We start from the raw sequence: 13,220 nt of genomic DNA, 5'->3' as shown, positions 1-13,220 counted from the left end.
AACGCCAGCATCTCCACATCATGTCGAACAGAGTACCCCAAAGAGGGTAAAACATGTGTACGATAACACCAAACAGAAACATGCACTAGTTTGGGGATATTCTCACAAAGAATGGTCACCTCTCCTCATCCACGAGGCTTGCGATGGTTTCTGCTCCTGGTGTGTTGGGCTGCAGCAGTTAATGAAGAACTTCGTCTTGTGGAAAATCTACCAACAACATATTAAAAACAAGAGATTTTCCAACACATAAAACAACCCAAAAGAGCAGTGTTTGTGCTTCTTGTGTTCCAAGCTCCCTTGCCCAAGACATGAAGCTGCTTTCAGTGTCTGTCAAATGTAATGTGGAGAACAGAGATCAAAGATTCTCAAAAACAATGGGACAATGTTCAGTGAATGCATTCTCTCTGTACTCGGTTCAGTACTCGGATTCTGGACTTGATGGAAGTCTGATTGTAGCTGCCCCCACGACCTGTGACAAAGCTGTGAGTGTCTTGCTTTTCAAATTCTCACCCATATTTTCAAAGGACTAGTAATCCCCAGATCCCAAGGTTTGAGGACCTGGGTTCGAATCCCAGCACGGCAGGTGTTGAAATTTAAATTGAATAAAAAAATCTGGAATTAAAATCTACTGATGACCATGAAGCCATCGTCGATTGTTGTAAAAACCCATCTGGTTCAGGAATGTCCTTTAGGGAAGGAAATCTGCCGTCATTACCCGGTCTGGCCTACATGTGACATGTGTTTGACTCACAACTGCCCTCTGAAATGGAGGGGAGTCAGGGATGGGCAGTAAGTGCTGTCCCAGCCAGCAACACCAACAATCTGTGAATGAATTTTAAAACGTCAATCCATGGCCTTGCCCTTCTCGAACTCTTGCCTCTCAAGTTGTGTTACTCAAAATAATAAAACTGAAAAAATATCCATGAAAGCTGCCAGATGGAAAATATTCAGAAGACCTGTGCCAAAAACCCTGGCTGTTCCGCCTCAGTGCAGCACTGAGGGAGTGCTGCACTGTCAGAGGGTCAGTACTGAGGGAGTGCTGCACTGTCAGAGGGTCAGTACTGAGGGAGTGCTGCACTGTCAGAGGGTCAGTACTGAGGGAGTGCTGCACTGTCAGAGGGTCAGTACTGAGGGAGTGCTGCACTGTCAGAGGGTCAGTACTGAGGGAGTGCTGCACTGTCAGAGGGTCAGTACTGAGGGAGTGCCGCACTGTCAGAGAGTCAGTACTGAGGGAGTGCCGCACTGTCAGAGGGTCAGTACTGAGGGAGTGCTGCACTGTCACAGGGTCAGTACTGAGGGAATGCTGCACTGTCAGAGGGTCAGTAGTGAGGGAGTGCTGCACTGTCAGAGGGTCAGTACTGAGGGAGTGCCGCACTGTCAGGGGGTCAGTACTGAGGGAGTGCCGCACTGTCAGAGGGTCAGTGCTGAGGGAGTGCCGCACTGTCAGAAGGTCAGTACTGATGGAGCACCGCACTGTCAGAAGGTCAGTACTGAGGGAGTGCTGCACTGTCAGAGGGTCAGTACTGAGGGAGTGCTGCACTGACAGAGGGTCAGTACTATGGGAGTGTGCCACTGTCAGAGGGTCTGCGCTGAGGGAGTGCCGCACTGTCAGAGGATCAGTACTGAGGGAGTGCCGCACTGTCAGAGGGTCAGTACTGAGGGAGCGCCGCACTTTCAGAGGGTCAGTACTGAGGTACTGCTGCACTGACAGTCATTCAGTAAAGGGAGTGCTGCACTGTCAGAGGGTCAGTACTGAGGGAGTGCCGCACTGTCAGAGGATCAGTACTGAGGGAGTGCCGCACTGTCAGAGGGTCAGTACTGAGGGAGTGCCGCACTGTCAGAGGGTCAGCGCTGAGGAAGTGCCGCACTGTCAGAGGGTCAGGGCTGAGGGAGTGTGTCACTGTCAGAGGGTCAGCGCTGAGGAAGTGCCGCACTGTCAGAGGGTCGGTACTGAGGGAGTGCCGCACTGTCAGAGGGTCAGTACTGAGGGAATCTCGCACTGTCAGAGGGTCAGTACTGAGGGAGTGCCGCACTGTCAGAGGGTCAGTACTGAGGGAGTGACGTACTGTCAGAGGATCAGTACTGAGGGAGTGCCGCACTGTCAGAGGGTCAGTACTGAGGGAGTGCCGCACTGTCAGAGGGTCAGTACTGAGGGAGTGCCACACTGTCAGAGGGTCAGTACTGAGGGAGTGCCGCACTGTCAGAGGATCAGTACTGAGGGAATGCCGCACTGTCAGAGGGTCAGGACTGAGGGAGTGCCGCACTGTCAGAGGGTCAGGACTGAGGGAGTGCCGCACTGTCAGAGGGTCAGGACTGAGGGAGTGCCGCACCGTCAGAGGGTCAGTACTGAGGGAGTGCCGCACTGTCAGAGGGTCAGTACTGAGGTAGTGCCGCACTGACAGAGGGTCAGTACTATGGGAGTGCCGCACTGTCAGAGGGTCAGTACTGAGGGAGTGCCGCACTGTCAGAGGATCAGTACTGAGGGAGTGCCGCACTGCCAGAGGGTCAGTACTGAGGGAGTGCTGCACTGTCACAGGGTCAGTACTGAGGTAGTGCTGCACTGTCAGAGGGTCAGTACTGAGGGAATCCTGCAATGTCAGAGGGTCAGTACTGAGGGAGTGCTGCACTGTCACAGGATCAGTACTGAGGGAGTGCCGCACTGTCAGAGGGTCAGTACTGAGGGAGTGCTGCTCTGTCAGAGGGTCAGTACTGAGGGAGTGCCGCACTGTCAGAAGGTCAGTGCTGAGGGAGTGCCGCACTATCAGGGGATCAGTACAGAGGGAGTGTCGCACTGTCAGAGGGTCAGTACTGAGGGAGTGCCGCACTGTCAGAAGGTCAGTACTGAGGGAGTGCCGCACTATCAGGGGATCAGTACAGAGGGAGTGCTGCGCTGTCAGAGGGTCAGTACTGAGGGAGTGCCGCACTGACAGAGGGTTAGTACTGAGGGAGTGCTGCACTGTCAGAGGGTCAGTACGGTGGGAGTGTGTCACTGTCAGAGGGTCAGTGCTATGGGAGTGCCGCACTGTCAGAAGGTCAGTACTGAGGGAGTGCCGCACTGTCATAGGGTCAGTACTGAGGGAGTGCCGCACTGTCAGAGGGTCAGTGCTGAGGGAGTGCCGCACTGTCACAGGGTCAGTACTGAGGGAGTGCTGCACTGACAGAGGGTCAGTACTGAGGGAGTGCCGCACTGTCAGAGGGTCAGTGCTGAGGGAGTGCCGCACTGTCAGAGGATCAGTACTGAGGGAGTACCGCACTGTCAGAGGGTCCGTACTGAGGGAGTGCCGCACTGTCAGAGGGTCAGTACTGAGGTACTGCTGCACTGACAGTCATTCAGTAAAGGGAGTGCCGCATTGTCAGAGGGTCAGCGCTGAGGGAGTGTGTCACTGTCAGAGAGTCAGCGCTGAGGAAGTGCCGCACTGTCAGAGGGTCAGGGCTGAGGGAGTGTGTCACTGTCAGAGGGTCAGCGCTGAGGAAGAGCCGCACTGTCAGAGGGTCGGTACAGAAGGAGTGCCGCACTGTCAGAGGGTCAGTACTGAGGGAGTGCCGCACTGTCAGAGGATCAGTACTGAGGGAGTGCCGCACTGTCAGAGGATCAGTACTGAGGGAGTGCCGCACTGTCAGAGGGTCAGTACTGAGGGAGTGCCGCACTGTCAGAGTGTCAGTACTGAGGGAGTGCCGCACTGTCAGAGGGTCAGTACTGAGGGAGTGCTGCACTGTCACAGGGTCAGTACGGGGGAGTGCCGCACTGTCAGAGGATCAGTACTGAGGGAGTGCCGCACTGTCAGAGGATCAGTACTGAGGGAGTGCCGCACTGTCAGAGGGTCAGTACTGAGGGAGTGCCGCACTGTCAGAGGGTCAGTACTGAGGGAGCGCCGCACTTTCAGAGGGTCAGTACTGAGGTACTGCTGCACTGACAGTCATTCAGTAAAGGGAGTGCTGCACTGTCAGAGGGTCAGTACTGAGGGAGTGCCGCACTGTCAGAGGATCAGTACTGAGGGAGTGCCGCACTGTCAGAGGGTCAGTACTGAGGGAGTGCCGCACTGTCAGAGGGTCAGCGCTGAGGAAGTGCCGCACTGTCAGAGGGTCAGGGCTGAGGGAGTGTGTCACTGTCAGAGGGTCAGCGCTGAGGAAGTGCCGCACTGTCAGAGGGTCGGTACTGAGGGAGTGCCGCACTGTCAGAGGGTCAGTACTGAGGGAGTGCTGCACTGTCAGAGGGTCAGTACTGAGGGAGTGCTGCACTGTCAGAGGGTCAGTACTGAGGGAGTGCTGCACTGTCAGAGGGTCAGTACTGAGGGAGTGCTGCACTGTCAGAGGGTCAGTACTGAGGGAGTGCTGCACTGTCAGAGGGTCAGTACTGAGGGAGTGCCGCACTGTCAGAGAGTCAGTACTGAGGGAGTGCCGCACTGTCAGAGGGTCAGTACTGAGGGAGTGCTGCACTGTCACAGGGTCAGTACTGAGGGAATGCTGCACTGTCAGAGGGTCAGAAGTGATGGAGTGCTGCACTGTCAGAGGGTCAGTACTGAGGGAGTGCCGCACTGTCAGGGGGTCAGTACTGAGGGAGTGCCGCACTGTCAGAGGGTCAGTGCTGAGGGAGTGCCGCACTGTCAGAAGGTCAGTACTGATGGAGCACCGCACTGTCAGAAGGTCAGTACTGAGGGAGTGCTGCACTGTCAGAGGGTCAGTACTGAGGGAGTGCTGCACTGACAGAGGGTCAGTACTATGGGAGTGTGCCACTGTCAGAGGGTCTGCGCTGAGGGAGTGCCGCACTGTCAGAGGATCAGTACTGAGGGAGTGCCGCACTGTCAGAGGATCAGTACTGAGGGAGTGCCGCACTGTCAGAGGGTCAGTACTGAGGGAGTGCCGCACTGTCAGAGGGTCAGTACTGAGGGAGCGCCGCACTTTCAGAGGGTCAGTACTGAGGTACTGCTGCACTGACAGTCATTCAGTAAAGGGAGTGCTGCACTGTCAGGGGGTCAGTACTGAGGGAGTGCCGCACTGTCAGAGGATCAGTACTGAGGGAGTGCCGCACTGTCAGAGGGTCAGTACTGAGGGAGTGCCGCACTGTCAGAGGGTCAGCGCTGAGGAAGTGCCGCACTGTCAGAGGGTCAGGGCTGAGGGAGTGTGTCACTGTCAGAGGGTCAGCGCTGAGGAAGTGCCGCACTGTCAGAGGGTCGGTACTGAGGGAGTGCCGCACTGTCAGAGGGTCAGTACTGAGGGAATCTCGCACTGTCAGAGGGTCAGTACTGAGGGAGTGCCGCACTGTCAGAGGGTCAGTACTGAGGGAGTGACGTACTGTCAGAGGATCAGTACTGAGGGAGTGCCGCACTGTCAGAGGGTCAGTACTGAGGGAGTGCCGCACTGTCAGAGGGTCAGTACTGAGGGAGTGCCACACTGTCAGAGGGTCAGTACTGAGGGAGTGCCGCACTGTCAGAGGATCAGTACTGAGGGAATGCCGCACTGTCAGAGGGTCAGGACTGAGGGAGTGCCGCACTGTCAGAGGGTCAGGACTGAGGGAGTGCCGCACTGTCAGAGGGTCAGGACTGAGGGAGTGCCGCACCGTCAGAGGGTCAGTACTGAGGGAGTGCCGCACTGTCAGAGGGTCAGTACTGAGGTAGTGCCGCACTGACAGAGGGTCAGTACTATGGGAGTGCCGCACTGTCAGAGGGTCAGTACTGAGGGAGTGCCGCACTGTCAGAGGATCAGTACTGAGGGAGTGCCGCACTGCCAGAGGGTCAGTACTGAGGGAGTGCTGCACTGTCACAGGGTCAGTACTGAGGGAGTGCTGCACTGTCAGAGGGTCAGTACTGAGGGAATCCTGCAATGTCAGAGGGTCAGTACTGAGGGAGTGCTGCACTGTCACAGGATCAGTACTGAGGGAGTGCCGCACTGTCAGAGGGTCAGTACTGAGGGAGTGCTGCTCTGTCAGAGGGTCAGTACTGAGGGAGTGCCGCACTGTCAGAAGGTCAGTACTGAGGGAGTGCCGCACTATCAGGGGATCAGTACAGAGGGAGTGTCGCACTGTCAGAGGGTCAGTACTGAGGGAGTGCCGCACTGTCAGAAGGTCAGTACTGAGGGAGTGCCGCACTATCAGGGGATCAGTACAGAGGGAGTGCTGCGCTGTCAGAGGGTCAGTACTGAGGGAGTGCCGCACTGACAGAGGGTTAGTACTGAGGGAGTGCTGCACTGTCAGAGGGTCAGTACGGTGGGAGTGTGTCACTGTCAGAGGGTCAGTGCTATGGGAGTGCCGCACTGTCAGAAGGTCAGTACTGAGGGAGTGCCGCACTGTCATAGGGTCAGTACTGAGGGAGTGCCGCACTGTCAGAGGGTCAGTGCTGAGGGAGTGCCGCACTGTCACAGGGTCAGTACTGAGGGAGTGCTGCACTGACAGAGGGTCAGTACTGAGGGAGTGCCGCACTGTCAGAGGGTCAGTGCTGAGGGAGTGCCGCACTGTCAGAGGATCAGTACTGAGGGAGTACCGCACTGTCAGAGGGTCCGTACTGAGGGAGTGCCGCACTGTCAGAGGGTCAGTACTGAGGTACTGCTGCACTGACAGTCATTCAGTAAAGGGAGTGCCGCATTGTCAGAGGGTCAGCGCTGAGGGAGTGTGTCACTGTCAGAGAGTCAGCGCTGAGGAAGTGCCGCACTGTCAGAGGGTCAGGGCTGAGGGAGTGTGTCACTGTCAGAGGGTCAGCGCTGAGGAAGAGCCGCACTGTCAGAGGGTCGGTACAGAAGGAGTGCCGCACTGTCAGAGGGTCAGTACTGAGGGAGTGCCGCACTGTCAGAGGATCAGTACTGAGGGAGTGCCGCACTGTCAGAGGATCAGTACTGAGGGAGTGCCGCACTGTCAGAGGGTCAGTACTGAGGGAGTGCCGCACTGTCAGAGTGTCAGTACTGAGGGAGTGCCGCACTGTCAGAGGGTCAGTACTGAGGGAGTGCTGCACTGTCACAGGGTCAGTACGGGGGAGTGCCGCACTGTCAGAGGATCAGTACTGAGGGAGTGCCGCACTGTCAGAGGATCAGTACTGAGGGAGTGCCGCACTGTCAGAGGGTCAGTACTGAGGGAGTGCCGCACTGTCAGAGGGTCAGTACTGAGGGAGCGCCGCACTTTCAGAGGGTCAGTACTGAGGTACTGCTGCACTGACAGTCATTCAGTAAAGGGAGTGCTGCACTGTCAGAGGGTCAGTACTGAGGGAGTGCCGCACTGTCAGAGGATCAGTACTGAGGGAGTGCCGCACTGTCAGAGGGTCAGTACTGAGGGAGTGCCGCACTGTCAGAGGGTCAGCGCTGAGGAAGTGCCGCACTGTCAGAGGGTCAGGGCTGAGGGAGTGTGTCACTGTCAGAGGGTCAGCGCTGAGGAAGTGCCGCACTGTCAGAGGGTCGGTACTGAGGGAGTGCCGCACTGTCAGAGGGTCAGTACTGAGGGAATCTCGCACTGTCAGAGGGTCAGTACTGAGGGAGTGCCGCACTGTCAGAGGGTCAGTACTGAGGGAGTGACGTACTGTCAGAGGATCAGTACTGAGGGAGTGCCGCACTGTCAGAGGGTCAGTACTGAGGGAGTGCCGCACTGTCAGAGGGTCAGTACTGAGGGAGTGCCACACTGTCAGAGGGTCAGTACTGAGGGAGTGCCGCACTGTCAGAGGATCAGTACTGAGGGAATGCCGCACTGTCAGAGGGTCAGGACTGAGGGAGTGCCGCACTGTCAGAGGGTCAGGACTGAGGGAGTGCCGCACTGTCAGAGGGTCAGGACTGAGGGAGTGCCGCACTGTCAGAGGGTCAGTACTGAGGGAGTGCCGCACTGTCAGAGGGTCAGTACTGAGGGAGTGCCGCACTGACAGAGGGTCAGTACTATGGGAGTGCCGCACTGTCAGAGGGTCAGTACTGAGGGAGTGCCGCACTGTCAGAGGATCAGTACTGAGGGAGTGCCGCACTGCCAGAGGGTCAGTACTGAGGGAGTGCTGCACTGTCACAGGGTCAGTACTGAGGGAGTGCTGCACTGTCAGAGGGTCAGTACTGAGGGAATCCTGCAATGTCAGAGGGTCAGTACTGAGGGAGTGCTGCACTGTCACAGGATCAGTACTGAGGGAGTGCCGCACTGTCAGAGGGTCAGTACTGAGGGAGTGCTGCTCTGTCAGAGGGTCAGTACTGAGGGAGTGCCGCACTGTCAGAAGGTCAGTACTGAGGGAGTGCCGCACTATCAGGGGATCAGTACAGAGGGAGTGTCGCACTGTCAGAGGGTCAGTACTGAGGGAGTGCCGCACTGTCAGAAGGTCAGTACTGAGGGAGTGCCGCACTATCAGGGGATCAGTACAGAGGGAGTGCTGCGCTGTCAGAGGGTCAGTACTGAGGGAGTGCCGCACTGACAGAGGGTTAGTACTGAGGGAGTGCTGCACTGTCAGAGGGTCAGTACGGTGGGAGTGTGTCACTGTCAGAGGGTCAGTGCTATGGGAGTGCCGCACTGTCAGAAGGTCAGTACTGAGGGAGTGCCGCACTGTCATAGGGTCAGTACTGAGGGAGTGCCGCACTGTCAGAGGGTCAGTGCTGAGGGAGTGCCGCACTGTCACAGGGTCAGTACTGAGGGAGTGCTGCACTGACAGAGGGTCAGTACTGAGGGAGTGCCGCACTGTCAGAGGGTCAGTGCTGAGGGAGTGCCGCACTGTCAGAGGATCAGTACTGAGGGAGTACCGCACTGTCAGAGGGTCCGTACTGAGGGAGTGCCGCACTGTCAGAGGGTCAGTACTGAGGTACTGCTGCACTGACAGTCATTCAGTAAAGGGAGTGCCGCATTGTCAGAGGGTCAGCGCTGAGGGAGTGTGTCACTGTCAGAGAGTCAGCGCTGAGGAAGTGCCGCACTGTCAGAGGGTCAGGGCTGAGGGAGTGTGTCACTGTCAGAGGGTCAGCGCTGAGGAAGAGCCGCACTGTCAGAGGGTCGGTACAGAAGGAGTGCCGCACTGTCAGAGGGTCAGTACTGAGGGAGTGCCGCACTGTCAGAGGATCAGTACTGAGGCAGTGCCGCACTGTCAGAAGATCAGTACTGAGGGAGTGCCGCACTGTCAGAGGGTCAGTACTGAGGGAGTGCCGCACTGTCAGAGTGTCAGTACTGAGGGAGTGCCGCACTGTCAGAGGGTCAGTACTGAGGGAGTGCTGCACTGTCACAGGGTCAGTACGGGGGAGTGCCGCACTGTCAGAGGGTCAGTACTGAGGGAGTGCCGCACTGACAGAAGGTCAGTACTATGGGAGTGTGCCACTGTCAGAGGGTCAGTACTGAGGGAGTGCCGCGCTGTCAGAGGATCAGTACTGAGGGAGTGCCGCACTGTCAGAGGATCAGTGCTGAGGGAGTGCTGCACTGTCAGAGGGTCAGCGCTGAGGAAGTGCTGCACTGTCAGAGGGTCAGGGCTGAGGGAGTGTGTCACTGTCAGAGGGTCAGCGCTGAGGAAGTGCCGCACTGTCAGAGGGTCGGTACTGAGGGAGTCCTGCACTGTCACAGGGTCAGTACTGAGGGAGTGCCGCACTGTCACAGGGTCAGTACTGAGGGAGTGCTGCTCTGTCAGAGGGTCAGTACTGAGGGAGTCCTGCAATGTCAGAGGGTCAGTTCTGAGGGAGTGCCGCACTGTCAGAGGGTCAGTACTGAGGGAGTGCCGCACTGTCAGAGGGTCAGTACTGAGGGAGTGCCGCACTGTCAGAGGGTCAGTACTGAGGGAGTGCTGCACTGTCAGAGTGTCAGTACTGAGGGAGTGCCGCACTGTCAGAGGATCAGTACTGAGGGAGTGACGCACTGTCAGAGGGTCAGTACTGAGGGAGTGCCGCACTGTCAGAGGGTCAGTACTGAGGGAGTCCCACACTGTCAGAGGGTCAGTACTGAGGGAGTGCCGCACTGTCAGAGGGTCAGTACTGAGGGAGTGCTGCTCTGTCAGAGGGTCAGTACTGAGGGAGTGCTGCTCTGTCAGAGGGTCCGTACTGAGGAGGTGCCGCACTGTCAGGGGGTCAGTACTGAGGGAGTGCCGCACTGTCAGAGGGTCAGTGCTGAGGGAGTGCTGCACTGTCAGAAGGTCAGTACTGATGGAGCACCGCACTGTCAGAAGGTCAGTACTGAGGGAGTGCTGCACTGTCAGAGGGTCAGTACTGAGGGAGTGCTGCACTGACAGAGGGTTAGTACTATGGGAGTGTGCCACTGTCAGAGGGTCTGCGCTGAGGGAGTGCCGCACTGTCAGAGGATCAGTACTGAGGGAGTGCCGCACTGTCAGAGGATCAGTACTGAGGGAGTGCCGCACTGTCAGAGGGTCAGTACTGAGGGAGTGCCGCACTGTCAGAGGGTCAGTACTGAGGGAGCGCCGCACTTTCAGAGGGTCAGTACTGAGGTACTGCTGCACTGACAGTCATTCAGTAAAGGGAGTGCTGCACTGTCAGAGGGTCAGTACTGAGGGAGTGCCGCACTGTCAGAGGATCAGTACTGAGGGAGTGCCGCACTGTCAGAGGGTCAGTACTGAGGGAGTACCGCACTGTCAGAGGGTCAGCGCTGAGGAAGTGCCGCACTGTCAGAGGGTCAGGGCTGAGGGAGTGTGTCACTGTCAGAGGGTCAGCGCTGAGGAAGTGCCGCACTGTCAGAGGGTCGGTACTGAGGGAGTGCCGCACTGTCAGAGGGTCAGTACTGAGGGAATCTCGCACTGTCAGAGGGTCAGTACTGAGGGAGTGCCGCACTGTCAGAGGGTCAGTACTGAGGGAGTGACGTACTTTCAGAGGATCAGTACTGAGGGAGTGCCGCACTGTCAGAGGGTCAGTACTGAGGGAGTGCCGCACTGTCAGAGGGTCAGTACTGAGGGAGTGCCACACTGTCAGAGGGTCAGTACTGAGGGAGTGCCGCACTGTCAGAGGATCAGTACTGAGGGAATGCCGCACTGTCAGAGGGTCAGGACTGAGGGAGTGCCGCACTGTCAGAGGGTCAGGACTGAGGGAGTGCCGCACTGTCAGAGGGTCAGGACTGAGGGAGTGCCGCACTGTCAGAGGGTCAGTACTGAGGGAGTGCCGCACTGTCAGAGGGTCAGTACTGAGGGAGTGCCGCACTGACAGAGGGTCAGTACTATGGGAGTGCCGCACTGTCAGAGGGTCAGTACTGAGGGAGTGCCGCACTGTCAGAGGATCAGTACTGAGGGAGTGCCGCACTGCCAGAGGGTCAGTACTGAGGGAGTGCTGCACTGTCACAGGGTCAGTACTGAGGGAGTGCTGCACTATCAGAGGGTCAGTACTGAGGGAATCCTGCAATGTCAGAGGGTCAGTACTGAGGGAGTGCTGCACTGTCACAGGATCAGTACTGAGGGAGTGCCGCACTGTCAGAGGGTCAGTACTGAGGGAGTGCTGCTCTGTCAGAGGGTCAGTACTGAGGGAGTGCCGCACTGTCAGAAGGTCAGTACTGAGGGAGTGCCGCACTATCAGGGGATCAGTACAGAGGGAGTGTCGCACTGTCAGAGGGTCAGTACTGAGGGTGTGCCGCACTGTCAGAAGGTCAGTACTGAGGGAGTGCCGCACTATCAGGGGATCAGTACAGAGGGAGTGCTGCGCTGTCAGAGGGTCAGTACTGAGGGAGTGCCGCACTGACAGAGGGTTAGTACTGAGGGAGTGCTGCACTGTCAGAGGGTCAGTACGGTGGGAGTGTGTCACTGTCAGAGGGTCAGTGCTATGGGAGTGCCGCACTGTCAGAAGGTCAGTACTGAGGGAGTGCCGCACTGTCATAGGGTCAGTACTGAGGGAGTGCCGCACTGTCAGAGGGTCAGTGCTGAGGGAGTGCCGCACTGTCACAGGGTCAGTACTGAGGGAGTGCTGCACTGACAGAGGGTCAGTACTGAGGGAGTGCCGCACTGTCAGAGGGTCAGTGCTGAGGGAGTGCCGCACTGTCAGAGGATCAGTACTGAGGGAGTACCGCACTGTCAGAGGGTCCGTACTGAGGGAGTGCCGCACTGTCAGAGGGTCAGTACTGAGGTACTGCTGCACTGACAGTCATTCAGTAAAGGGAGTGCCGCATTGTCAGAGGGTCAGCGCTGAGGGAGTGTGTCACTGTCAGAGAGTCAGCGCTGAGGAAGTGCCGCACTGTCAGAGGGTCAGGGCTGAGGGAGTGTGTCACTGTCAGAGGGTCAGCGCTGAGGAAGAGCCGCACTGTCAGAGGGTCGGTACAGAAGGAGTGCCGCACTGTCAGAGGGTCAGTACTGAGGGAGTGCCGCACTGTCAGAGGATCAGTACTGAGGGAGTGCCGCACTGTCAGAGGATCAGTACTGAGGGAGTGCCGCACTGTCAGAGGGTCAGTACTGAGGGAGTGCCGCACTGTCAGAGTGTCAGTACTGAGGGAGTGCCGCACTGTCAGAGGGTCAGTACTGAGGGAGTGCTGCACTGTCACAGGGTCAGTACGGGGGAGTGCCGCACTGTCAGAGGGTCAGTACTGAGGGAGTGCCGCACTGACAGAGGGTCAGTACTATGGGAGTGTGCCACTGTCAGAGGGTCAGTACTGAGGGAGTGCCGTGCTGTCAGAGGATCAGTACTGAGGGAGTGCCGCACTGTCAGAGGATCAGTGCTGAGGGAGTGCTGCACTGTCAGAGGGTCAGCGCTGAGGAAGTGCTGCACTGTCAGAGGGTCAGGGCTGAGGGAGTGTGTCACTGTCAGAGGGTCAGCGCTGAGGAAGTGCCGCACTGTCAGAGGGTCAGTACTGAGGGAGTCCTGCACTGTCACAGGGTCAGTACTGAGGGAGTGCCGCACTGTCACAGGGTCAGTACTGAGGGAGTGCTGCTCTGTCAGAGGGTCAGTACTGAGGGAGTCCTGCAATGTCAGAGGGTCAGTTCTGAGGGAGTGCCGCACTGTCAGAGGGTCAGTACTGAGGGAGTGCCGCACTGTCAGAGGGTCAGTACTGAGGGAGTGCCGCACTGTCAGAGGGTCAGTACTGAGGGAGTGCTGCACTGTCAGAGTGTCAGTACTGAGGGAGTGCCGCACTGTCAGAGGATCAGTACTGAGGGAGTGACGCACTGTCAGAGGGTCAGTACTGAGGGAGTGCCGCACTGTCAGAGGGTCAGTACTGAGGGAGTCCCACACTGTCAGAGGGTCAGTACTGAGGGAGTGCCACACTGTCAGAGGGTCAGTACTGAGGGAGTGCTGCTCTGTCAGAGGGTCAGTACTGAGGGAGTGCTGCTCTGTCAGAGGGTCCGTACTGAGGGAGTGCCGCACTGTCAGGGGGTCAGTACTGA

General features: G+C 57.7%; 2 protein-coding genes across 2 annotated transcripts in view; one reads left to right on the top strand and one right to left on the bottom strand.

Moving 5' to 3' along the window:
- The window catches only part of LOC144504067 (SPRY domain-containing protein 3-like), a 450,173-nt gene that overhangs the window by 362,608 nt on the left and 74,345 nt on the right, over positions 1 to 13,220 (bottom strand). The window lies entirely within an intron of this gene.
- Positions 10,884 to 13,220, top strand: part of LOC144503448 (natural resistance-associated macrophage protein 1-like) — a 432,123-nt gene continuing 429,786 nt past the window's right edge. The window contains exon 1 of the mRNA XM_078227769.1: positions 10,884 to 10,968. The gene's annotated coding sequence lies outside the window, so the exon portion shown is untranslated. The remainder of the gene's footprint in view (positions 10,969 to 13,220) is intronic.

The sequence above is a fragment of the Mustelus asterias genome, chromosome 14 (assembly GCF_964213995.1).
Source record: "Mustelus asterias chromosome 14, sMusAst1.hap1.1, whole genome shotgun sequence".
In the NCBI taxonomy this organism is placed as follows: Eukaryota; Metazoa; Chordata; class Chondrichthyes; order Carcharhiniformes; family Triakidae; genus Mustelus; species Mustelus asterias.
Note: the sequence above shows the minus strand (reverse complement) of the source record. Positions and strands in the feature narration are given on the sequence as shown.